The sequence below is a fragment of the Ambystoma mexicanum genome, chromosome 2q, assembly GCF_040938575.1.
Source record: "Ambystoma mexicanum isolate Mex_15411 chromosome 2q, UKY_AmexF1_1, whole genome shotgun sequence".
NCBI lineage: Eukaryota > Metazoa > Chordata > Amphibia > Caudata > Ambystomatidae > Ambystoma > Ambystoma mexicanum.
In genome coordinates, this window is record NC_090924.1 from 686,913,719 (window position 1) to 686,941,311 (window position 27,593).

General features: G+C 47.8%; 1 protein-coding gene across 4 annotated transcripts in view; it reads left to right on the forward strand.

The window, feature by feature from the left end:
• NPRL3 (NPR3 like, GATOR1 complex subunit) overlaps positions 1 to 27,593 on the forward strand; it is a 649,409-nt gene that overhangs the window by 445,785 nt on the left and 176,031 nt on the right. The gene's annotated exons all lie outside the window — the stretch shown is intronic.

The window sequence follows — 27,593 nt, forward strand, 5'->3', positions numbered from 1 at the left end:
AGCCCGGAAGAGGGGGATCCATGGTCCGACCCCAGATGAGGCAGACCGAATTGTGAACATTGTAGAAAAAGGGTCTGAGCCCGGACGAGTGGTACCCATGGTCCGAGCCCGAAGGAGGGAGATCAATCGGAAACTTATGAATGTGAGAATCTTTACAAAGGAAAGGAATGTTTCTCCAGCATTGGATCTTTCATAGATTCAGATGCTTGAATATTCCCCGTCGTCAGACTGGGAATCCTCGGTGATAAATTAAATAATAATAATATATATTTTTTTTAAATATATATATATATATATAAATATACACACTGCCACCTAGCAGTGCATGTACATAGCCCATTATAGCCTATGAGCCACTTCATTGTGTAGCCCCTCCACCTCACTTTGGTCCTTTATGGCCCCAGCCAATGAGGTGGCAGGGCTTAAGCTCCGCCCCCGGCAGCCATCTTCAGATTTTTCACCGCAGTCTATCAGACACAGGGAATCCTGAAGCTCTCTGAGCTTTCTCAAATTCTTTCTACTTTTGTGTGGAATATATTTGTAAAATATATTCCATCTTGTTCCCCTTCTTAGGGGCTTTCTTTCCAATTAACCTTGGTGGCAAAACTTGTTGTTTTCCTCTCAAAATCGTCGACTGAACTTCTCTTCAGAAATGGAGGCACCTCCGGCTGTCAGGAAGCCTTCCCTGTTCAGGGACTGCACGAGGTGCAAGAAGAAATTGGTTTACTACAAGGACCCTCACAAGCATTGCATTTATTGTCTGTACCCGCATGACATTAAAAAATGCGAGATTTGTAAAACCTTTTCCACCAAGACCCTTCATGACAGGCATAGAAGACTCCTTTCATACCTGGAATCCAGGGATCAATCTTCGGACGAAGAGTCTGTCAGAACAGCTCCTGTCCAATCCAGCATTCCATCTGAGAGGCAAACTTCAAAGAGAAGGGCCTCTTCAGTGGAAAGGAGTTCCTCTCCCAAATCCAAAAAGAGGAAGCTGGAATTGATACCCTTTCTGCCTCCAGTTGACCTATCAAGCCAGAAAAAGTCAGCAAAATCTGCCTCCAGAGGTAAGGAGGAGTTTGCAAAAAACGGGGGGGGGGGGCAGTCGTCGGCGGGTAAACCGCCCACGAATGAAGGGAAAGGTAAAGGCCCGTCATCGGGCATACCGTCGACGAAACCAGCATCGACGACGACGACGCTTAAGACATCGTCGACAGTTAGATCATCGTCATCGGACATGTCGACCACGAAGCAATCGTCGACGAGCAAGAAACTCCACTCGTCCACGAAGCATTCATCCATGACGCAGTCGTCCACGGAGCACACTCCACATTCGTCAACGAAGTCCTCGTCGACGGGAAAATGTCAGTCGTCGACGACGAATCCCTCGTCGACTGGAAAATTTCAGTCGTCGACGGGAAAATCTCCGTCGACAGCGAAGCCCTCGTCGACGGGAAAATCTCAGTCGTCGGCGAAGCCCTCGTCGACGGGAAAATCTCAGTCGTCGACGAGAATAACACCATCCATAACGCCTTCAGAGGCACCGCAAATTTCGGCAGTTACAGAGGAATTACGGCCTCTTACTCTTGAAGCTCCTGTCATTACAAGCAATATCATTGAGAAGAATACTGTAACTGAACCTCTGGTGCAGCAATTTTCACCTTTGGGGCACATGGCAGAACTTCCGGATATAATTCTTCAGGAAGAATTCTCCGATGCGGAAGTGGTGGAAGAGTCCATCGGTCCCTTACCGAAACAATACAGTCCTCCTTGGCACCCGTCCACGGGAGAATCCGAATATCCTCATGACCCGGTGCTCATGTTATCCGTGCAGAGGATTGTAGAAGAATTTTACAAACGGCAAAGGGAGAAGCAAGTTCCGATTAATCCCATTCCTAGAGAGTCATCCCCGATTCCAGGCACGTCGGGTTGCTCTCCTTACAGGAGTAGACCGCAAAAACGGATGAGATCCCCTGCACGAAGATCGAGGAGCAGCACCCACAGTGCTTCACCTACAAGAGTCCCGTCACCACAGTCATCGCACAGACCGCGATCTCCGGACGTAGATCCCACCATGGTACCGTCCACCATCTCGGTATCAGACTGGCAGGAGGATCCTTTTGGTGAATTTTCGGAACCAGAAGAAGGAGAAATAACTCAGGAGCCAGACGCACACAGTGATTGGGATGACTACGTCGTCGAGAAACCCAGGAGGAGAGACTCGCCGGGCAAGGCCTCACCACCGGATGATCTCGTTTCTTTCCACACCATAATAGGTAAAGCCGCAGAACTGTTTAAAATTCAGGTTTCTTGGGAGGAAAGGCAATCAGTGCTCTATGAGCACAGGGACAAACGAAGGAGGACAGTGACCACAATTCCCCTCCTCGATACCATCTGGGATTCCGGAACCAAGATCCTATCTACGCCCTTATCGACTCCGGCGTTGGTGTCCAGGCCAGAAAAGAAATATAAAGCTCCGGATTCGGCACCGATTCGGCACCGCTTTGTTAAGGGGTCATACGAAACCGGACTCAGTTATTACAGTGGCGGCCAGAAAGAAACTCGCCAACCCCTCCTCACCTTTGTCGGCACCACCGGATAAGGACGGACGCAAATTGGAAGCCATGGGCAGGAAAGTTTCATCTTCTGCATCACTTACAATCAGAGCGGGTAATGCACTGGCCATGACCGCACGATTCGATCGCGAGCTTTGGCTCCGCATGTCTAACTTGGCGAAACAATTACCACCGGAGCTCCAGGAGGAGGCAAAATCCATTATCGCGGATGGTGAAGCACATGATCGACGCGGCAGTTGATGTGGCCGAATCAGGCTTCAGGCAGATGGCGCACGGTACAGTGCTCAGAAGGCAGGCCTGGATGAAGGCTACTAACTTTAGACCTGAAGTTCAGGCGCAGATTCTGGACATGCCATTTGACGGTCAAGATCTTTTTGGGAAAAAGATAGACGACCATTTGAAAGCAATCAAGACAGACACTGACACAGCCAGAGCCATCAGTTCTTTAAAGGACAAAAGTAAGGACCATCGGTCTTTTCGTCCCTTTAGAGGTTCATCTACCAAATTCAGGGGATACAGTCGTTCCTCCTCCTATGGTCAAAAAGTACAAGGCGGCACGTACCAAGGCAATAAATATCAGTCATCCAACAGATACGCCCCTAGAGGCAGACGTGGCTCCGCCCAAGGGAAGTCGCAAGGCAAGCAGAACTGACGACCAATCTCCCCCCCCCCCTTCGCCACGCCCCGGTGGGGGGAAGGGTGAGCCAGTTTTTCCAGCGCTGGCGGTCAATTACATCGGACAAATGGGTGTTACAGGTGATCCGAAAGGGTCACACCTTAGAATTTCTGGACCAACCTCCTTCCCTGCCTCCAACATCTCGCAGAGTGCATATGCTAAAACAGGTCATGTCCGAAGTGCAAAAACTGCTCCAGAAGGCAGCAGTAGAACCAGTTCCTTATTCTCAGAGAGGAAAAGGTTTTTACTCCCGATTCTTCCTCATCAGAAAGAAAAACGGTCAATGGAGACCCATCTTGGACCTGAGGGCGCTCAACAAGTTCATCAAGCGCATAACTTTCAAGATGGTGGCTCTACAAGGGGTGCTACCTTGGTTAAACAAGCACGACTTCTTGGCCACTTTAGACTTGGAGGATGCTTATTTCCACATCCCGATCCATCCAGCACACAGGCAGTTCCTCAGGTTCGCAGTGGGAGGGCTCCACTTTCAGTTTCAAGTACTTCCGTTCGGCCTAAAATCGGCGCCAAGAGTTTTCACGAAATGCCTGGCACCGGTAGCGGCAAGTCTCAGGAGAGCAGGAACGGACGTTTTTCCATACCTGGACGATTGGCTGATAAAGGCAAGTTCAGCTGCAAAGGCTCGTTCGGCAGTGTCAAGGACGGTCAACCTCCTAAAAGAGTTAGGTTTCTCCATCAACCAGACAAAGTCCTGCCTCGTCCCCAGCAAGGTAGCTCTCTTCCTGGGAGCCGAGCTAGACTCCAGCATTCCCAGAGTGAGACCATCCACAGAGAGAATAGCAGCGATTCTACGCTTAACTTCGAACTTCCTACAGAAAGAGACAACATCTGTGCGCTCTTACAAATCCCTATTGGGCATGATGTCATCATGCATATTCCTCATACCGAACTGCAGGCTTCGCATGGGGCCGGTTCAGGAAACTCTGGACCTCCAATGGAAACAAGCTTTCGGATGCTGGGAAGACATTGTCCAGATTCCATCGACGTTGCACAAGGCCCTTCGATGGTGGAACGCTCCGAGGAATCTTCTACAGGGAATGCCGTTTCAAGCACCGACATCGACCCTCCTGCTGCGGACGGACGCTTCCTTATCAGGCTGGGGCGCTCATCTTGCGGACCTCCAAACCAAGGGATCTTGGTCGGCACAAGAGTCCCAACTCCACATCAACGTGTTGGAGCTCAGGGCCGTAAGGTTGGCGCTGAAAGCCTTCCTACCGGTTATAGCTGGTCAAGTTCTTACAGTCCAGACAGACAACACGACCTCCATGCACTATACAAACAAGCAGGGAGGCACGAGGTCTCAGATTCTGTCGCAAGAAGCCCAACAGCTATGGGCATGGGCCTTGCGCTACGGGATACAGATCAGGGCAGAGCACGTTCCAGGAGTGGACAATGTCCTAGCGGACAGATTAAGCAGAGAATACACAGCGTCACACGAGTGGGAGCTGGACCAAAAAGAAACCCAACGGATCTTTGCCTTATGGGGCCATCCGCAGATCGACCTTTTCGCCACCAGGAACAACAAAAAATGCAAGAGATTTGCGTCAAGATACCCCGAGCACCAATCGCTGGGAGACGCGTTCTCAGTGGATTGGTCGGGGAAGCTCCTCTACGCCTTCCCACCCATTCCCCTCATGTCGAGGGTACTTCGCAGGGTGAAAGAACAGGATTGTTCCTTGATTCTTATTGCACCCGATTGGGCACGGCAAGTCTGGTACCCGACGCTGAGACAGCTATCCTGCAAATCCCCGATTCGTCTCAGATCACATCAATATCTTCTGACACAACAGAACCGCAAGGTCCTCCACCACGACCCGAGGAGCCTGTCCCTCAAGGCATGGTTCCTGAGCAGCGTAAACTATTGCACCTAAAGTTACCATCAGAATGCTGGGATATCATCAGGGCCGCTAGAGCCCCGTCCACGCAACTCACCTACACCAGAAAATGGACCAGGTTTTCCAAATGGTGCGAGACCTCTGCGATCGATCCCCTCACGGCCTCGGTTGATCAAATTCTGCCTTACTTGTTGCACCTGGCTAAATCAGGGCTCTCACTGTCCTCTATCAAGGTCCATCTGTCAGCCATAGCGGCCTACACAGTAACCGCGGAGACGCAAGCCTTACTCTCCTTACCAGCGATCAAGATCTTCCTGAAAGGACTGATGCGTACTTATCCGCCTACACCTACACCAGTTCCGGACTGGAGCCTCAACACCGTCTTAACGGCCCTCATGCAACCTCCCTTCGAGCCCATACATAGATGCGATATGAAATTCTTGTCCTGGAAGACATCCTTCCTGGTAGCCATCACATCGGCCAGAAGGATCAGTGAGTTGCAAGCTTTGTCTTCAGAACCTCCATTTACCTTGTTCCAGAAGGACCGCGTCATCTTAAGGCCTCACCCGAAGTTCCTCCCCAAGGTACTTTCGGAGATGTCCTTCACTGAGCGCATTGCGTTACCAACCTTCTTCCAGAATCACGCTTCGGAAGCGGAAAGGACATTACACACTCTAGACGTTTCTAGGGTGTTGAAGTTTTACTTGCAAAGAACCAAGGAGTTCCGCTCCTCAAACCGGCTATTCATTTCCTTCTCTGGCCGTACCAAGGGCCAACATATATCCAAACAAGGTCTGGCACGCTGGGTATCGTCCTGCATCACCCACTGCCATCAGTTGAAAGGCGACCCTTTAACTAGACTGCCGTCTGCTCACTCCACCAGAGGAAGGGCGGCGTCAACAGCATTCCACGCAGAGGTGGCCTTGAAAGACATATGCAGAGCTGCCACGTGGAGCACTCTACATACTTTCGCGAAACACTACTGCCTGACTGAAGATACCAACAAAGAAACTGCAGTTGGACAGGCAGTGCTCCGCCATCTCTTTGTGTAAGGTAGGACCAGCCTCCTTTCCCACCTTTCCCGAAGTATGTAACCGTTGTGTTGCTGCATGGTAAAGGTTTGATCAGAAATATGTTTTTCTGTAATTATGCATATCTGTTTATTACGGTGGCATGTTTTAACTGCTTGGTATTCTATTCAAGCATCTGAATCTATGAAAGATCCAATGCTGGAGAAGTCTTAGTTACTTACCTGTAACTGTATTTCTCCAGCATTGGTATCTTTCATAGATTCACATGCGCCCGCCCGCCTCCCCTGAGAGGCTGCTCCTATGCTCGGCATCCATCATACTGTAATCTCTACGGTTCAAAATCTGAAGATGGCTGCCGGGGCCGGAGCTTAAGCCCTGCCACCTCATTGGCTGGGGCCATAAAGGACCAAAGGTGGAGGGGCTACACAATGAAGTGGCTCATAGGCTATAATGGGCTATGTACATGCACTGCTAGGTGGCAGTGTGTATATATATATATATATATGTGTATATATATATATATATATATATATATATATATATAAAAAATATATATATTATTATTATTTAATTTATCACCGAGGATTCCCAGTCTGACGACGGGGAATATTCAAGCATGTGAATCTATGAAAGATACCAATGCTGGAGAAATACAGTTACAGGTAAGTAACTAAGACTTGTGTTTTGTTTGCTACATCTGGCCCTCTGCAGTAAGGGACTTTGAATGGCAAAGAGACTTTGGCACAGAAGCTCCTGATACTCAAATATTGAACTGTGCGAGTAACACAAGGACCTGCAAGTACCCGCAGTCACTGAGAAAGAAGATAATACTGTGTGTTTTGAGGAATCCCGTGTTTTGACAAGAGACGTTTCTTTTGAGAATCCTTTTTGTTTCTTAAAGACTTTGCCAGAAGGGTGTGAGACCATCTGAACCATTGAACTGTGTCCTCGTGCCGAGGACCCAGTGTGTGCACGAGGCTTGAGCGTGCTGCCTTGTCCCGTGCTGATAGCATGGGGAAGGGAGGCCAACTGCTCAACTGTCCTGACATATTTTTCTTGAACCCTTTTCCTTTTTTGCATACACTACTGTCCCACACCATTTTGTATTTAGAAGTAAGGATTGGCAAAATGTTTATTAGCATTGGCCCTTTTATTTTGACAGACTCGACTCACTGCATAGTTATTATTTGATGGTTGTAGCTTGCTCCAATCCTAAGAATTAGGTTTATATAGGCGTTTAACCAATCCTTTAAAACTCAATAAACACCCTTGAAATTTAGCTTATTTGTATCTGTGTTCATTTATGATACCAAGCCTTTCCTTACACCTGGTGCTACTGAAGTGAACACAACAACAAAGCTATTTTGCATTTTCCCTCCGCCCCCTCTAACCATGCTCGGCTCCCTCTTTTTTTGGATCACAAAGCATGAAAAAACCATGCAAATGGCAGCTGAGTGCAATATAAAATTCAATAAAATAACATAGATTCTAATGTGCTGCCAAGTGTCATTGCATTGAGCTGGAAGGTGTCTCTGTCGGCCATGTTGGGAGGGTAACGGTGATCCTTTTGATACATAGGTGTTGTGCTTGCATATGTTTTTACTGCATGTCACAGATGGTGTATTTTATATTTATAGGTAGAATCTTGAATGTGACACCTTTTTACCTGCTTATTTATGGTAATAGATATTGTCTGTCATGGGGGTGGGGGGCTTGGAGTGCTGCACGCTTGGGATCAGAATACAAAATTGCCTCTCAGGAGACTTCTGAACGCAACAACCATTCTCGGAAATTACTCTCACACAGCCTTGCTTAACACAATCTCTGGCCATAGGAACCTTTGCTCCTGGCGCCTTGAGGGGCCTCCCAACCTTGACACACATTGAATCTTCACTGATTGGCGTTCCACATTTCTGTCAAAATGCACACAGACACCTCGAGCAACTAAGTGCACTAAAGGATGCTTTCTGTGCAACATTGAACACTGTTCATTCCAGAACCACTGCTAATCACAACAAACTCTAAAGTCTTCAGGAAGATCTATAGATGCAGGCGGGCCAGCTTAAGGATGCAGAAAAACACAACATGGAGGACAAACTGGAGGGAGTTGAAGAATTGTAATATAAAGTCTTGGTGATGCAAAAAGCACCCGACACTGATTTAAAATATAGCAAGCTCGGATGATTACGAAGGACCGCAAAACGAAGGAGTATATCCATTGGAACCCATAGACTTTCTATGTTTTCCAGAACTAGAAGAACTGGAATTGTCATTCCCTGAGAAGGTGTACACCATGTCACAGAAGCTAAGGTTGAGAAAGGAGATAGGTAGGAGGGATTGTGTTATAAGCAGCATGGTTCGAGACTTCTCTCATTCCTGGACCAGCCAAAAACCACAAACCCCAAGTTAAAAGAAGGCCACACACAAGTCTGACCCGACACTCCCCTGAAAGCCCGTGAAACATGACAGCGGAATAAAGAAGCACTAACCTGACGGAGGTGCTCATTACAGATCTAGATGATAAAACCACTTTAGGGTGAATGATTCCTTCCTTCTTACGGGCATTTTCCATCGTCCGCAGGTTTTTTCAGGAACACCTTATGCAGCTCCGCATAAAAGCAACAAATCGCTATCAAATGGTCTAATATTTAGCTCTAGTGTTTCTATCTTTGATGCCTGAAACATGATTGGACTGCTAGGTCCATGCCTTTTCCCTACTGCTGAGAGGCGTCTGTGAGATTTCCAGAAGGTACAATGACAAAGCCTTAGTTGCACATAATGCATGCACCTGTGTTTCCATTCTTGCTACCCTCACTTAGGACGGTGCCGTTGCATACCTATTGTACTCTGCCGCTTCAGGGAGGATAAAGAGTAGGAGAATTTCGGTGCCTACCTCCACTTACAGTTGACTGGTTGTTGATGTAACCTCTTGAGGGTCATCATACAGATAATTACGATTAGCCACAAAATGTTACATAATGCGCTTCTATCAGCCGGTTTGATTAGTCACGAAAGGCTTGGGATAAAACCTTTTTAAGGGACTAAGGGTTTATCTAAAACTAAACAGGTTGTCCTCTCTTGGAACACACTAAACAAAAGGTGTTGGGGAGGTCCAAACGCATAAGGTGTCTGGATCTTCTATCTCGCAGGTGTTCCCCCCAGGCTCCCTTAACTCACAAGGATATACCACCCAGCAACTATTTTACCTCCAGTTCAGCTTCACAGAGATATAGTGGTCTGTTCACTATTGTATTACAATTTAGTAGTTTGGTGTCTGGCCCAATTATTCCTGCTCCACCTTTGTTAGGGTCCAGCACTCTAACAGGCTTTTCGCAGATCTTTTTAGAATCTATGTGGTCACTGCAGCGCCCGTAATTCTGCTGACAAAAATGGCGACCACCATTACGGCGCAGCGCAGTGATCCGATAGACCGCTTTGGCCCGCATCCCCCTTCCCCTCTCCCCCCCGGCCACTTACCTTAACGGCGACACACACAGCAGTGTGCGCCGACATCCCTCGATCCCTTCAGCGCCAGTTCCCACCCACTTACTTGGGTCGGCGCCGGCGCCGCAGGGTCCCTTTTTTTTTTTCCTCTTCTTTTTCCCAGGTTAACTTTCTTGTCCCCCGCGCTCCATTTAACGGAAGCAGAGTACAACCCGCAACCCCTGCTTCCCTTAGTCACAGTAATTGGGGTCAGCATTTTTTTAATGTGAAAAGGCGCAGTTATTGTACCAGGCTGCCTTATGTGGTCGCAGTACTGGTATGACTCCTCTTGTTAGATTGCCACACTTTTCTCATGATGTTGCTTACAGGTATTGCATATTTTTAGCTCAGTGTCAAGCTTCCTAGAACATGTCTAAAGGTATACGCTTATGGTTTTGTCTAAGGGATTTATATATAACACCAACTGCAGTTATCCGACGGTATATTCGTGATTTATATCGCTAAAATAAACCAAGAATATAATGTTCTAGATCCCAATGTGTGCTCGATAACCTTTTCCACAAAATACAAAAATGCATGACTTGTCATTGGAGAGATGAAAAATATATTCATTTTGGAGCAGCACTCCGGGAAAATCACATTCACACCTAGATGTATTGCAAAATATATGGCGATTTATTAGTCAAAAATATAATCCATGAAAACTTTGCAGAATACCAATCCAATTCCCTAGAAGGGAAAACAGTTCACTCGGAAACCTCTCAGTTCACAATATGTACATGTCTTTTTACTGTTTAATGTAGGCAATCTGAACAAGCCATTTTGCATACGTCAATCTCTGATTCATGGATATCTCAGATGAACATCCCGAATAAACGCACCTGCAGGCCCTTTGGAGGGTTCAGGGTTACTTGGACAGAGAGGCCCTCCAATGTCAGACGGTATATGCTCCATACAAGACACAGCCTAGAACAACTCATCACAGGAATCCAAGCAATTCACGTCGATTTTTCCAAGAATGAAAGTTACTCGACTGCCGATTCCCCTTATCCCACAATGAATCCATCACCTTCCACCTCATCTACAGACCACAGGAGTGACTATTTCATTGCCAAGATCTCCAACTTATTCTCTTCTGTCAAGTTATCACATACTAATAATGTCTTTTTCTGAGATTCACAGGAGAAGTCACAGGCCAGCAACCGCGATCAAAGAACGCTTTTCACACTGACCGCATCCATGGACCTTAAGTAAATTGTGCTCTCCCCGAAACACAACAAAGGTAACATCCTAGACTTCGTCTATGCATCATCCCCCTCATCACCTCCACAGTCCCCATCCTGGCAGCATGCACAAATCAAGTGATTTGACCACACTGCCATCCCACTTTGGATCATATACTCTACCTTGGCTCATAAAGGTCAAACTAAATGCTCCCTCACTCAGTGCCGCTCCTTCCCAATAAAATGAGCTAGTAGCAAACTTTGCAGATTTCCCCACTGCAGTAAATGCATCTGTCCTCCTAGAATTATTCAACAACTCTGTTATGAAAATGATGGACACTCAGCCCTCCTAAAAACCAGCCACGCTCAGACCAGATCAGCCACCCCCAATCACGCCTCAAACAAATGCTCAATCTGAGCCATGGCACAAAAACCATAGCCCTGGAGATCCCACAAACCTCAAATCCCTTTGCACCAACAGTTGGATTCTGAGTACTGAGGGAAAGCTGCTTATTACTCCACCACCATTGCAGTAGCAGTAGCCTCACATAGGAGCAAACCCTTCTTTGAAGTAGTAAACATTCTTTTAAACCCTCACCCGAAACCAAGGTGCCAGCAACTCTGGAAAAATGTGACACAGTCTACAAATTTTTTATTGAAAAAATAGACATCCGTCAAATCATTGCATCAACCTTCCAAAGCATTAGCCTCCCCTGCACCCCAGTACTCGCACTGCCCCTCGGGACCAAATCATTTTCTCTCACTCCCACAGATGACCTAAAAAGAATCCCCTCCCTCTAATCTACTTGCTATTCTGACAATATCATCCCAACCTCCATCATCATCCAACTGATGTGCCCGGCACTCAACTCACTCCTCAGCATCATTAGTACTTCCCTCACAGAAGGGTAATTCCCGGACACCTTCAAGAATGGTCTCATACAACCTCTTTTGAAAGAAAACGACTGTAGACCCAGACGATCTGGGCAACTACTACCCTATTACATATCTCCCATTATTGGCACAATCTTGGAAATAGAAGTCACTACTACACCTCCTAAACAACTATATGTCAGGGGTTCCACTCCAAGTGTAGCATTGAGACAGCCACCATCCAGGTGGTGGATGATGCCCTACAAATCAGTTAAGTGTGACTCGTGCCTCTTTGACCTCTCAGCTGCATTCAACACCGTGGGCCACTGCATCCTTCTCTGCCTCCTCGCCGGCTGGTTTGGATTCTTTGCTTTGTCCTGAATTGCTTTAACTCCTACTTCTAAGCCAGACACCAGGCCATGCAGATGAACAGTCTCCTGTACAGTACCCAAAAGCTCCATCATCTCACTGATCCTTTTTAACCTTTACTTGGTGCCTCTCAGCACACTCCTCAAAGATCCGGCTGTAGCCATCCACTAAACACGGATGCTACTTAGTTGTACGAGAGTAAACCGCTCCGAAGACATCAGTCACCTCCACAATTGCCTAGCTATCAATCAGTCCTTGATGTTGACTGCCTACCTCAAACGTACCCTATACAAGAACAAATTCATCCTCATCGGTCCCCCCGTTAAACAACAACTTGTCCAACAATGGCTCAACGATGTGTCAAGAATCATTTGGTCCGCAGCTCTCGGATTCTGCTAAATCCTTAGGCTTCACCATTGAAAGCAGCCTGTCATTCAAGAAACACACAGCCAAGAAGGGCCAAACGGCCCGGCTCCAAATCTTTATGCTTTGCAAAATCAAACCTTTCCTCCCCCCGCAGGACATCCAGACCATAATGTCCCTGTGTTCTCGCACATCAATGGGGGACATTTCTGACGGGGGCTCCAGTTGCTCACTTGGCTCCCCTAAAAGCAGTTCACCACACATCCTATTATGGGTGTATGGAAATTTGACCTATCACCCCCTTCCTACGTCAGCTACATTAGCTTCCTCGCCAGGCCAGGATACCGTTCAAGACTGCATTTATCTATCATCTATAAAGCACACACGAGTAGCTCACCATTGTATCTGGTGGCTTAGCTCCAACTATCTGGTGGCTCCCCGCATATTAAATTGACCAACCGTCTCGAAACACAGCTCGTCCGCAAAGAGAGGACCACAAGCAATCTTTCTCTTGTCACGCACCCACCCTCTGCAACTCGCTCCCGGTTTCGGCGTGAAATGCCCCACAATTCTCCAGTTTCATAATAAATCTCTCAAAACATGGCTTTTTCAAAACCATCTGACCAACGAGTAATCCCAGTGGATGCACAGACGGCTACTCACAGTACTGCACTACTGTTAAAAGATGCCAGCCTAACTGATGGCTACACATACCCTTTACAGCACTCTGTGCTGTACAGGGTACAGTGGTGGTGCTTTCATTTCAAACAGTAGTGTTCATGATCTCTGTATGAGTGAGTCTTGCTGATATCTGAGGTTTTTAGGCAGCACTAGTTAAAGCAGCAGACCATTTTGATATTTCTGAAGGACATAAAAGTTGATTATGGGCTTCTCACCAATATAATGAACCAGTGTGTCCTTGAGAATGAGAGCAACTATAGCTTTTTCCCTCTTTTCGACCTGCTCCGCATATGGAAAAGGCCCAGATAGCAGGTTTTCTTTTCAATTGCATGTCAATTAATTATTGGTCAGAATATCTCAATTTCTCCAAACTAAGGGACTAAAGGCCAAGGCAATTCCCTCTATGTGGTGAATCGTTCAAGTTATGGCAGGATACCGAATGACAAACGGAAGCCCTGAATAAAGCAGTCACCATGCTTTTTGCATGTGAGTACGGGATTTATAAAGGGCATACCAAACTGGGAAGCAACAGAAACTGTACAAAGGGGATATACCCAGGGAATATAAGTAGGGTGCAGGGATAGCAGAGGAGCTGCGATGGGTAGGGGGTGTTGGGGAAGGGAGAATTGCAGAGGAGGAGACTAGAGTTCAGTGGAGCGATGAGCAATAGGGGAGATGTTCTTGGAAGAGTAGTGTCATCAGATCCTTCCTTGACTGTAGGATGGGAGGGGAACGGTTTTAATGGTAACCTGTTCCATACACCAGCTGCATAGTAGGGAAAAGCCTCTTTCCTGTCTTCCCACTTGCAGGTCTTTGTTTTTATAGTATCTTGCAACAATGTCAACCTATGCAAAGTGAATGTGCATTGTATTCTGGGATCATTGTTGGCCCATTATAAAGCGACATTTGTTTTATCCCATGAAATGTGAAAGAGCGTCCCAATTTAATACAGTAGGAGCAAACGTAACATGTAACTTTATGTTAAAGGTACTTATATAGCGCCATGTCACCAACGGAATTGGTCCCAAGCGCTCTGGCAGATCTGTAAAAGGGAAGGAGGGCGGGTAGGGTTAGTCGGGAGGAGTAGAGTGGGAGAAGTGGTGTGCTGTTAGCAGCTTCAGCTCGGTATACATTGAGTGCTAAGCTTTCGGGCAAATATCGGATCAGGCGAGACCTTGTGTACTGTAGGTGCTGTTTATGTGTTTTTGCTGTGGTGTGGTAAAGTGCGTGCGGATTTCTGGGAGAGAAATGATTGTGTGACTTTTGTGTGGGTTACGTATGCAGGAAGTCGAGGGTTGGGTTAGTGGGGTCTGTATCCTGATGCTGAGGTTTGATGTTAGGTACATGTCATTTGCTGTTTAACTCAAAGTAGTGTTTAGTGAGTTTCAAGAAATGTTGCATTTGCTGGGTTCCAGGGAGGCAGTGACTAGTTCCAATGCACGTCAGAGCAGTAAGACACCTTGAATTGGCGAGAAATCACTCCTAACTTAGGACCTCCCTCCCCTATTATTTAGTGGAATCTGCTGACTTAACACATTGCTGGATCTATTGTTCGAGGGGATTGGGTCCTCCGACGTATTCCATATCTATGACAGTAATCACCATAGCTGTGCTGCTTTGGAAAATCTTCCGGCGTCTGCGTCCTGCGTCAATGACGTCGATACGCCGCCCTCGAGGACCTCCTCCGACGGCCGACGTCACTGGATGTTATAAGTAGGACGCACGACGCCCGTAGCCTCAGTTCCGTTTTTTCCGCGAACGTGTTCGCTTCGGAGATCTCGGCGCGCCTCGACTCTTGGGAGTTTGTTCTTTCGGTTCTTCGAACCTGTTCGTTTGTGAGACTTTTTCGAGATGTCTTCCTCTTCTTCCACCCTGCGTCCGGGCTTCACGAAGTGTGAGGACTGCGGGTCCAAGATGTCAGTGACGGACTCGCACGACACCTGCCTCAGGGAGGCCCATGACACGGATGATTGTGTCGACTGCCAGTCGCTTATGTTCAAAGCCTTGCGGGAGCGCAAGAAGAAACTGTCGGTCGGTAAGGTGTCTAAGCCCCGGAAGTCGAGGTCCACGGGGCTTTCGACGGACGATTCGAGGGGCGACTCTCTGCATAGTCGTCGGAAGTCCAGTGGGTCTCGGTCCCGGAGTGGGTCCCGCCACTCCTCTGCCTCTTCGAGGCACTCCCGGAAGCGCCGTCATCGGTCGCCTTCCTTGTCCTCATCCGAGGACTCCGCCTGTCGGCGGGTCGCTTATCCCACCAAGCATGCGACTCCGGAGGAATGGGCTTCCTTCGGTAAGAAAATGCCAGCGATTCTTGAATCGCAGGGCACTGGTCCATCCGTGCCTCCGAGTGGGGTCGGGCGTGATCAGACTAGAGACACCGCTCGTACGCCTTCAGGCTCGGGTGGTCGGCACGATTCGCGGGAACGGTCCTGCTCAGACAAGGGGAATCGTTCTAGTCATGCCCGTTCCAGGTCCCGGTCCTCGACACGCTCGAGACCGTGTGTACCTGTGAAGTCTGCGCAAAAGACGGTGGCGCCAAGGTCGTTGAGGGACTCTCGAGGCTCCACCTCCGAGGAAGTCGCCGACGCCATCGGCGCCCAGGCTGTCGAAGAACACGCATGGGGCTCCGCCCTCGAGGCCTGTGTCGGCGCTGTCGATGCTGTCGGCGCCGTGTTCCGCGTTGACGCCGATTCACTTGACGCCCTCGACGCCTTTCGAGGCTGTTTCGACGGGGGTACCCCGGGGTACGGTGGAACCCCCTAGAAAGGCTCTGGCCAAGGCCAAGCATGGCTTTGTTCCCCATTCTGTGCCTACTTTCCACCATCTTGAGTACATTTCGGAAGTGGATGAGGGCTCTGATGATGGCATGGTTCCTGATACGGTGCCAGATGAGATTCTCTGGGGACATAGTCAGATTGAGGACCTGCGTCACTCTCTGCACGACGCCAGTGGTCTGGACACCTCTCCCGAGGTGGAGTTTTGTAGGCCTGAGCATGGCACCGTTGCCGACTCCTCGTACCGGCGCCTTATGTCTAGGGTCACCGAATACTTGGGGTGGTCTGCTCCCCCAGGGGATTTTCTTCAGGATGACTTCACGGATATCCTCGACCAAGGTCCACCAACTGACCCGGTACTGCCGTTCCATATGGCTCTATAGAGGAGGGTGGCGTCGGCTTGGACTGCTCTGGAGAGTCTCCCGGCAGTGGGCAAGTCTTTGCCGCAAAAATACCACCCAGCCAGTAGAGACCCCTGCTACTTGACCAAGCACCCCACTCCGGAGAGTTTAGTGGTGCAGGTGGCTACGGCCCCAGCAAAGCAGGCGTCGTATCCTACCATCCCTCCTGATAGGGACGACAAGCGTTTTGATGGTTGGGCGAAGAAAGTGTTTTCTTCAGGGGGTATGGCTCTTCAGGCTGCCAACTCCGTATGTGCCTTGTCACGTTTCACACACACTCTGTGGAACTGTGTTTCCTTAGCGGCTGAACATATTCCCAAAGGGGACGAATGGAATGGTTTTCTTGCTATGGTCCAGGATGGCAAGGATGCCATGTGTGAGGCCGTTCAGTCTGGTTTGGACATGGCAGATTGCATCAGCCGGTCCATGGCGGCAAGCACCGTAATACGCAGGTTTGCGTGGTTGCGGAAGTCGGGGTTTGCTCCTGATGTGCAGGCCCGGATCCACAACATGCCCTTTGATGGTGTCCATCTTTTTGGCAGCAAGGCTGACGAGAGCCTTGAGAGGTTGCAGACCTCCAAAGCTGCAGCGAAGTCGTTTGGCGCTGCAGTTCGCCAACCTCTGCCTTTTTGTCCTAGGGGACAGCAATAGAGGGGAGGTTCCTTTCGTTATTACTCATCCTTTGGTAAATCGAGAGGAGCTGCCAGTCAAAGGGGCCACCGGAGGAGTGCCAGAGGTGGAAAGCAAGGTACTTCGAGTGCCAAGACCGCTCGGGCAGTTGCCTCTTTGCCCTCAGGCAACCCCGGAGACGCTTCAGCTCAGTCATGAGGCCATGTCCCATGGTTCGCCAGTTGGGGAAAGGCTGGTGCAGCATCTTGTCGAACGGCGTGCCATTACTTCAGATGTGTGGGTTCTGGAGATCATAGCCCACGGTTACTGTCTTCCCTTTCGGCAGAGGCCTCACGACAATCCACCGCGGAATCTCTCGTTGAAGAGTCCGGATCCGCTCCTTGGGCAGGAGGTTCAAGCCCTGCTAGAGAAAGGCGCCATAGAACTGGTGCCTGTAGCAGAGGAACAAGGGATGGTATTCCCCTTATTTTTTGATTTCCAAGAAAGACTGGGGATTGAGACCCATCATGGACTTGCGCGGTTTGAACAAACTCCTCAGGAAGGACAAGTTCAAGATGGTTACTCTTTCTTAAGTCCTCCAGGCCCTTCAACTTCAGGACTGGTTGGTGTCTCTCGACCTCAAGGACGCTTGATTTTCATGTGCCGATCCATCCAAAGCACAAGAAGTACCTGAGTTTGCGGTTGGCAACTCGCACTTTCAGTTTCGGGTCCTGCCGTTCGGATTGACCTCCGTCCTGAGGGTCTTCACCAAGCTCATGGTAGTGGTGGCAGTGCATCTCAGGAAAGGGGGGATTCACGTCTACCCCTACCTGGACGATTGGGTCTCGAGCAAGTCCTGGATCATCTGTCCGTCACCTGCCACTCCCTCCACAAGCTGGGCTTCTCCCTCAACTTAAAGAAGTCCCACTTGACGCCAACTCAGAGGGTTCAGTACATCGGAGCAGTGCTCGACACGTCCCTGGGGCAGTGTTTTCCTCCCCAGGTGAGGGCTCATCACATTCAGCAGATGGTGCTAAAGTTTCAACATGCCCAGAGTCTCCCTGCGTTCAAGTTCTTGAGATTGCTCGGCCTTATGGCATACTGCATTCTTCTGCAGGTTGCGGATGAGATCTTTGCATTGGGCACTCAAGCTCCAGTGGTCTCAGTCCTCCGGCAGGATGTCGGACCCCATTCAGGTGCCGCCCTCGGTCGCCCAGGACCTTCTGTGGTGGGCCGTCGAAGGCAATCTGATGAAGGGGGCTCCATTTTGGCTACCCTGGCCGGAGGTGACGATCGTGACGGACGCATCCCTCACGGGATGGGGAGCTCATGCCAACGAGTTGACAGTCAGCGGTCGTTGGTCTCCGTCGGAGTCCAGACTCCATATCAATCTGTTGGAGCTGAGGGCCGTCAGGCTTGCCCTGAAGGCTTTTCTGCCGACTGTGCGAGGAAAGAATGTCCTGATCCTGATGGACAACACAGTGGCCATGCACTACCTCAACAAAATGGGGTGGGGAAGGGTCACTTCCTCTGTGCAGGGAGGCGATGCAGCTCTGGTTTTGGGCAATCCAGCAGGAAGTTTCGATCTCAGCAGTTCATCTGGCCGGAGACGAAAACGAGACGGCGGATGCTCTGAGCAGGCAGAGCGCGATCTCTCACAAGTGGGAGTTGGCTCAGAAGATTCTCCTGGAGATCTTGGCCCTTTGGGGGGCCCCTCAAGTGGATCTCTTCGCCTCCAGTGTCAACTGGAAGTGCAAAAGGTTCTGCTTGCAGGAATTTCCTCCAAGAGGAGCCCTAGGAGACGCGTTCGTGGTGGAGTGGTCATTCCCACTGCTGTATGCGTTTCCTCCAGTCCCCGTCATCCCGCAAGTGCTGCGGAGGTTACGGAGGTTCGGTTCCCGGATGATCCTCATTGCTCCGGCATGGGCCCGGAGGACGTGGTATCCGGACCTTCTCGACTTGTCCATCTGCCCTCCACGTCGTCTTCCCTACCGAGACGATCTGCTCTCACAGGAGGGGGGGGTCAGGTTCTCCAGCCAGAGGTCAGATCCCTCAACCTTCCTTCTGAAAGGTTGAGGTATAAGGATTGGGACCTCCCTGAAGACGTGATGGAGGTGTTGCTTTCGGCCAGAAGGCCTGCAACAAAGTCCCTGTACCGTTGCCGTTGGAGAAAGTTCTGCGACTGGTGCAGGTTATGAATGTGGATCCGTTTTCATGTGACATTCCTGTGTTTGTCTTTTTTGCTTTCTTTAGCCCACAGGGGCTTGCAAGTGGGTACCGTTAAAGGTTACCTGGCGGCGCTGTCCTTATTTAAGCGCTCGTCTGAAGAGTGTTCTTATTTTAAAATCCCTTTAATTTCTCACTTTCTAAAAGGGCTCACTAATGTGTTCCCTCCGTCACCTTTCCAGGTGCCCGGTTGGGATTTGAACCTTGTCCTCAAGTTTCTGATGGGTGCTCCATTTGAGCCTTTGCATTCTTGCCCTTTGAGACTGTTAACTCTTAAAACTGTATTTTTGGTTGCGGTCACTTCCGCTCGCAGAGTGAGACAGGCACTTTCAGTTAAGCCACCCTTCACTGTATTTCATAAGGACATGGTTGTCCATAGAGTTCGTCCTTCCTTTCTTCCGAAGGTGGTGTCGGAATTTCATTTAGGCCAGAAGGTTATTCTTCCGGCATTTTATTCTCCTCTGCATCCTGGTAAGGAAGAGTAGAAGCTCCATAGGCTGGATCCTAGGAGAGCTTTAAGCTTTTATATTTTACGCATATCCCGGGTCAGAGTGGATGATCAACTCTTTATTGGTTACGCTGGAAGGCGTTTGGGACAAGTGGTTACTAAGCAGACTTTGTCTCGCTGGATTATTCTGGCAATTTCTGAATGTTACCGCTTGGCGGGATTTGACCCGCCGGTCGGCTTGCGGCCCATTTTACCAGGGGTATGGCTGCCTCTACTGCCCTACAGAGGGGTGTTCCTATTCGTAACATCTGTGATGCAGCCACCTGGGCTTCGGTCCATACATTTGTACGTCACTACTCCCTCGATTCTATCCGTGGGCAGGATCTGGCCTTTGGCAAGGCGGCCCTTTACTCCGCAATTTGATTGGGCATTCTAAATTTCTTATTCTAAATTCTTTTCCCACCTCCTTGCATTGGTACTGCTTTGGGAGTCTGTCATAGATATAGAATACGTAGGAGGACCCAATCCCCTCGAAGAACAAGTTACTCTCTTACCTGGTAACGTTATTTCGATGGGATGGTCCGACACCGTATTCCATATCGCTCCCTCCCTGCCTTCCCCGCTACAGAATTTCTTATGCGATTGCAGCTTACGTCTCCGCAAGGCTTTGTGTGGTCAGACTGGCAGAAGACTGGTGCCACACGTTCTGGGAAAAAACGACAACTGAGGCTACGGGCGTTGTGCGTCCTACTTATAAATCCAGTGACTTCGGCCGTCGGAGGAGGACCTCGAGGGCGGCGTATCGATGTCATCGACACAGGACGCAGACACCGAAAGATTTTCGGAAGCAGCACAGCTGTGATGATTACTGTCATAGATACGGAATACGTCGTCGGACCATCCCATCGAAAGAATGTTACCAGGTAAGAGAGTAACTTGTTCTTCTTCCTTCTTATGGTTCCCACAATGAACATTTCCTCGATGTCGTGAGGGGACACTTCTTTTGTAAATCGTACATTGGAGCGATTACACCGCAGAAATTGACGTCCGCTCGCAAAAATACAGCATTTATCATTAGGTAAAGTAAAAAGTATGTATAGGCCTTTCAAATTAAATCCTAAAATTCTGTGGAATATTGTACGTAGGGAAAAATATTCACACAGATATGTAGGTAAATTATGTGGGTTCGCTCCACCAAAGGAAAGCATGATGTTTAGTGCAGATCCGCTGTTAAATTCCCACAAACTAGTTGCAATGTCTCAAGTACAGTTGCATGGAAAGAGCAAAGCATTGTGAGAATACCAGAGTCTCCCCATATAATGGCCGCCATTTGCACACCAGATTAATTCCGCGGAAGCATTCATGTTTACACTAGGTTTTTGTGTATTGAGTGGCTTCATATTAACAATGCTTTTGCAGTGCTTTTAAGTATCAAGTTTTCAGCCACAGTGTTTTACATTCATTTCCTATGTGAATCGCTGGTTTTGGAGGCGCAAATGCTGTAATCTAATGCCCGTGTTTTGGTGTTGGCTTTGGAAGTGTGTAAGAGTTGTGTCGTGAATGTTAAAAACCTTTCTACTACAGTGAATAGCAAATTGCTCCAAAAAGTCTGACAACTCCTTAATGGATATAGTGTCTCTCTCAATCCTGTAAGGCATGCTCCCTTTATGTCCTAAAAGGGATTTATCGTGCTGATCCCACTCATAATAAGGGATAGTAGACCCATCATACTCTGAGTAAGGGATATTGGGCCCTTCGTCCTCTTTCTTGTCAGGCTTGTTCCCTGCTCACCACCTGTAAGGGAAATCAAGCCCTTCTCACTCCCAATTAGTGATAGTGTGCTCTTCTCACTCTCAACAGTCCATTCCAGTTCCCTTCGGGAGCCTCGGAATTTCCACCCCGCTGTACTCTTCAGCTTTCTGGTTGGTCAACCTGCCAAGTAGCCCCAAGCGCTTGAGCACCTCCATCTTTGCACACACTCTCCCGATTTGCGTTTCTCCATCTCACTCTGGGTTTTCACCTTTTTTCTCTCTGTTTCTGTATGCCGGCTTTTGGAAGACTGCTTGCTCACTTGCCATCACTGCTATTTTTCTGGATGTTAGTGTATGTGCCGACCTCTCTTACAAGATCCTTTTAGCTGCTTTCCACTCACCTTTAAAACGAGCCTCAGGATAGGCTCTTCAGATGTTGTTAACTTATTTGCACCAGCTTTTGCAGGCCCATTACTACTTTGGCCCTGAAACAGACTGGCAGGTATCTTAGGATCATGCGGAACCCTCGCCCCGGCTGCTCGGCTCCTCTTCTTTCTCCCCGCCGGCTCCGCTTCACGGTTCCCTGCAGAGCTGTGCTACTGGGTCACTCATGCGTTGCATTCCATCAGCAAGTGTCCACGCGAAGTCCCTATTGCTTCGCAAGCTCTTCAGCGCTGTTGTACAGGTCGGGTTTATGTCTCTCTGGGATTCAGTGTCATGGGTAACTATCCTCATTCTCTGCAGGGATCGCCTGCCCTACACGCAATGCTGCACCGCTTGTTTTCCTAGGACAGCACCTCTCCTTTGACCAGAACATTCTCATCCTCCCACATGAACAGGTTTCTATGGTTCTGGAAGGGGATCCCAGGCTTGTGCATTGCTTCCCTTTAATAAAATGTTAGGTGGCCTCCTGGATCGAAGTGCGCCATGGACGAGGATGGGGGTTTTGGCAGCTCTGTGTATCAACGTGAGGCTCACGGCTCTGGAAAAATGGCCTAGGTAAGCCTTTTTTCCTGGGCTGATATGTCCCCTCAATGCCCTGTGTTAGGGTAGGAGATATAACGTTGTCACAAGATGTAGATTAGCTTGATTGTTTCCTATAGGTGGTTTTATCTTATATCCTACTGGTTTATACATGGCCGAGAATGCGTTACTGCCTTTGCTACTCTTCATCTGCATTGAACTTTCGCTCAACGCATTATTTGGTAACGGCTCCCATGTAATTAATTCTGTTAAGACAGAGCAAAGAATTGGGTGAGCCGGATTGCCAGTGCCCTGTAACCTAAAAAGTCGGTCTAATGGCAAGCTTCGGAGCCAGTACAGGAAGGTTCGACCCATAACCTGAAATAACAATATTGCAAAATTGTACTAGTTACATGCACTGCACCCAAGATCCTGGTAAGTGAAGCAGTTCAAAATTGCATTCTAATATCACACAATTGTCAATATCGAATTCTTAAGATATGAGTTGTATTTGAGATTTATTTAATATTCTGACGTTACAACCCATTCCGCCTGACATTGCAGTACATTCAGCCGACAAACTTTCCTTGAGGCCAATACTTCTGACTATACTGGTATTCATAATTTCTGAATTTGATCTATGAATCTTAATTGCCTGAATAACTTCATGAAGAGGAAAACAATGCTTCAATATTTTAAAACCAGCACAAATGACATTGTACAGTTGCAGGAAACTCACATGGGTAGAAAAGAGGTTGAGCATTTGGAGTGTAATTGGGTGTGTGAGGGGACACATTTGTAAAACTAATGGGGGCACAACAAAGGTGCTGTGGCAATTCTGTTGCTCAAAGTCTCCAATGTAAGTTTGTTAAAGCATGAATGGAATGGAAGGCTGGATTCCTTTGGTCAAATGATGCATGCACCATAAATATAGGCTCCGTTTAAGCCCCCAATGATTTGAAACATTTTTGCTGTGTGTGATTAGATGAGTCGAATTCAAACTGACTTAAGTCCATGCCCTTTGATCCTCAGGGGCGATTGGAACTTGGTGAGCGATGCCGCACCACCAAGACTGTCAATCGTAGGAGACGTTTTGATGGATTTCCTACAGGATCATGATTTACTTGGTTTCTTGTGTACCATGCATCCTATTAATAGAGAATACACAAATGTGTCGTGCACACATTGAATATGTACCAGAATTGTCTATCGACTCAAATGTTTCCAGGGGACTGTTTAGCTCACCCAAAAACCCTGATAGATTTGGCCTTCGAAATAAAGAGGCCAGCATTCTGCAAGGAAACATTAGGGTTGGAGTGTACAGGTGCCCAGAATGGGATCTTGCCGCTGTTGTGGGTGGAAACCAAAGCATATGCCGATGGGCAAGACGATGAGGGAGATTTCTGTTGCCCAAAATCACAGTACTGCAGAGCTACACTGCCACTATAGGGCAGTCAATGATGTTACAATGCAATATTCAGATTCACCATGCAACTTCATCCTGTGTGATCTTACTAGAGCAAAACACGAACCGAAAGCTTTAGTGACCAGCAAGGAAAAGTATGATGTTACCCCCATTGGAACTGTGCAAGATCTGGGAGTGCCTGTGAGCTCTTATGCGTGCACAGGTTTATAGAGAACCTGAATCGAAGGTTACCTGCCATGTTGTATACTGTTATTATTTAAATGTGTATTTGTAATCATCCCAGTGGAGCAGACCTTCTTCATCACTTTGTATATAGTTAAATGTGTTCTGGATTCTTAAGTAGAATTTGGTTTAGAGAGAATGTTATGAGACAATCTGGGGGACTGTTAGAGAAGGGAACAGGAGGACGGCGCAGCTGGTGTGCTTGTTTACCCACAGTTCGCACGAAGGAACCATGAAATGAAGGATCTTCATATTTCATCATTGGCGTGCATGGGGTGCCTTGTATTGGTACTTTTCTCGATTCCTGGGGCTACCTCAGCCTGGGAGTAGTGGCACAAAGCACTCTAATGTCAGACCTGTAACACTCCTCAATGCGAGCGTTAAACACCTGTCCAACATTGTAGCCATTAGACATTAGCCATGCAGGCTCACATTGATCCACAGCGCACGGGTGGGTTTCTTCCCTGCTTCTGTGGCCAGAGATGATATCAGAGGATTGATCCAAAAGAAAAGCAGATTCCGAGAAACCTTGTCCCTTGATCACATACACACAATGTTGTTAAATTGTTACGCCCCCAAACCTCCGAGCCATAATAGGCTGCTCGCACTGATTATTTTTGGAAAAGATCAAGTGCTGGGGAAATAGCACCACTGCCATGTCTCACAACGATGGTGTTAATGGCCCTGTTATATTTGCCCATACTTAAAGTGTACTTTTCTATCTGCGGGGCCCAACTCCCGGATCCGTGATCCCTGATTCCCAGGCAGTCAAAATGCTTAACGCCTTCAAGTGGAACATTGTTCATTTTAAATGGCACTAGCTTCTGTTTGATTAGCCAAGGTGTAAAGATCATAAATTTAGATTTTTCGATATTCAGCTCCCAAGTGTAGCTCTCTGCATTTAGGTGTCAAAGTTGATAAAGCCCTCAAGACCAGCGGGAGTAGTTGACATAGTCACTACTGCCGATGACGCGGCATCGAAGAGTGGCGGATAGTTGGCTGACCCCATTTTTGGACAGTCCTGGTACTCCAATAGTGAAACATCAAGAATGTCTTGAACATAGATGTTAAAAAGGACAGGACAGGTGCCAAGACACATCCCTGTCTCACACCCCTCTGCACATCAAACACTCTCGTAAATTACAATGCTGAAATAATAAAAATGAACTCTAGGCGGGCATTGCGAGCTAAAGGGGTTCACCAAAGAGCAATTCTCGAAACTGAATCAAAAGCAGTTTGTAGGTCTAAAAAAGCAACATACAACTTCCTCTTAAATAAAACCGTATATTTCTGCATCAAGAGAAATAATAAAAAAACATGCCCCTATCTAGTTCAAACCCCGCCTGGTGGGAGCTTATTATGTTATTACTGTCTGCCCAAACCTGTAGATGCCCAAGGATCGCCTTTACAAAAATGTTGCCTGCCCCATCCAAAAGTGAGATGGGGCGGTAATTACCTGGCAGACCCCTTCCTCCCTTTCTGGCAGAGTCAGCTATTACAGCGCTTGACTACCGTATCATTGGCTCAACCTCAAAGCCTCGCAAACTGTTGGCTGACGGTGGCGCTCCTAACACTGAGGGCAGATCCATGACTTGCCATGGAGCCGTCGTGTCGCACATCGGAGGAGGGAATAAGGCATGCTTTTAAGATGGTATTAAAAAACCGTGCAGAGAACTGGTGCCCACACATCTACCTCATCCTTGAATAAATCAATACTTTTCATTGATCTTAATACTAGGCCCACCTCCTGGACACTGAGACACAAATGCGTCTTTTGTACAGGGAAACATTTAAACCTAGGGTTTGCATAAAGAAACGTTATTCCCATCGCAGTGTGGTGTTCTGAAGTAACCTCGTACGGAGGTTTATTGCCTCTTTGCATGGCATTCCCCTTTGCCTGGCCTTGCCCATTTCTCCCACAAACCATAAAGGTTCCGAATACAAAATAACTCCTACTGCTAGATCTGGTGTGTGTGGGAATATGTCTATGAGAAAGAAATACCCGATATTAGAACATTTAATTGGACTCATGTCCACAATCGTCTTGGTACACCAGTTTCTACATATGTTATCTCCCTGTTGAATAACCACAAATTGAGTCTATCGGCACACACCTTTGACTTGAACGATCGGGAACAGAAAGTGGTAAGATGCCTTCGTGATATGTGGGGCCAAGAATGAATGCTACACTTCAACTCTTTGATGTATCACTTACATTTAGAACTAAAGCACATTTGGCAACGCCTACAACTTAAATCTAACATGGAGAAGGTGATTAAGGTCTCCCAAAAAACCCGCTTCATGCCCCCCCTTCAGCAAGTTATTCCATCCTCAAGGAATGCTCAGTTGTGAAGACATCTAGATTTCCACGGTGAAAGCCTACCAGAAGTAAGACTTACATGCGTCCCATATACAATCCTTCATTATTGCCACTGAATCCTCAATTGGCTATTTAAGGCAGGTCTGCTTTACAGCCATTTGTGCTGGGGTTGTGATACACCAGCACCAATATCCCATACAGTGTACTTGTGTAAACACTTAGTCAAAACATAGCATGCAACAGGGACAAGGTGGATCCCACAAATTCATCCTCACAACAACCAAATGCATTGTCTGCTAGCCTTGGAAGCCTTGCAAGTTCCAATATAGGCACCCAATATGTTATTCCCCTCGCATAGCGTTGTAAAATCGACTGCCTACAGAAGAAACCGTTTCTTGACAAAAGTCTGAATAGAACACTCAGACATATAGTGTGATTATCAAATCAACATTTATTAGTTAGTATGCACACACTTGTTATTTAATAACACACACGCAAGCATTCCCTCATACCCATAACACATTGAATAATTCAGTATACAAGACAGATACAAGACGGGGCACATGTGGGAAAGGACATGGTAAAGGAAGCCTAAGCAGGCAACCTGGGTCTCAGGCCCTTTCCATCCAGTACCTGATAAATGGTTAATGTAATAATCAAACTATATTCCTGAGTGTGCTCTTCATTTGGAATTAGAATAATAAAAAATAGAATAAAAGAAAAACCAGATGATCTGAATAAGAATGATGAGTGGAATATCACATCTTGGAAGGGTGATGGGTTGAGACATCCTTGTTGGCATTCAAGCCTTTGTATTCTCTGCTGCAAAGGGAGGAACGGTGTTGTAGATGAGTGCCTATCTTGTTGAATGATCTCACCATCAGCACTTGCCTTGTACACCCTCCATCCTGGAGACTCGCACTTGCCAATCATCTGTTGCTCACCCAGGAGCATGGGCACCCCAGCACCTACCCCAATTGCCCCCTCCCTTCTGCACTTGTACGTTCTGAATACTCACAGGGCATAGTAGGTTTGTCCTCTTTTCCCCTCCGCTGTATTTGATATCTATTAGTATTTTAATATGTCTCACTCCAAAGGCGCTTTGAAACAGAATTTGCTTGCTGTATAAGCGCCTAACAAGCGATCAATAAATAAATAAATAAATAGCTGAGGAGTTAAGCGCTCTCTTCTAACATGGGGAAGTCTGTACTTCACAAGTTGAGATCCTGAAATGGCCAACACAGTGCTCCAAAGCCAAGGGAATCTGGCATGAGAACTATATTAAAATCTGTTATTATTAAGGTCAGTTTCAGAAATATACAAAGCATTATATGGTTTGAGAGAACGCTAGAGAGAGAAAAAAA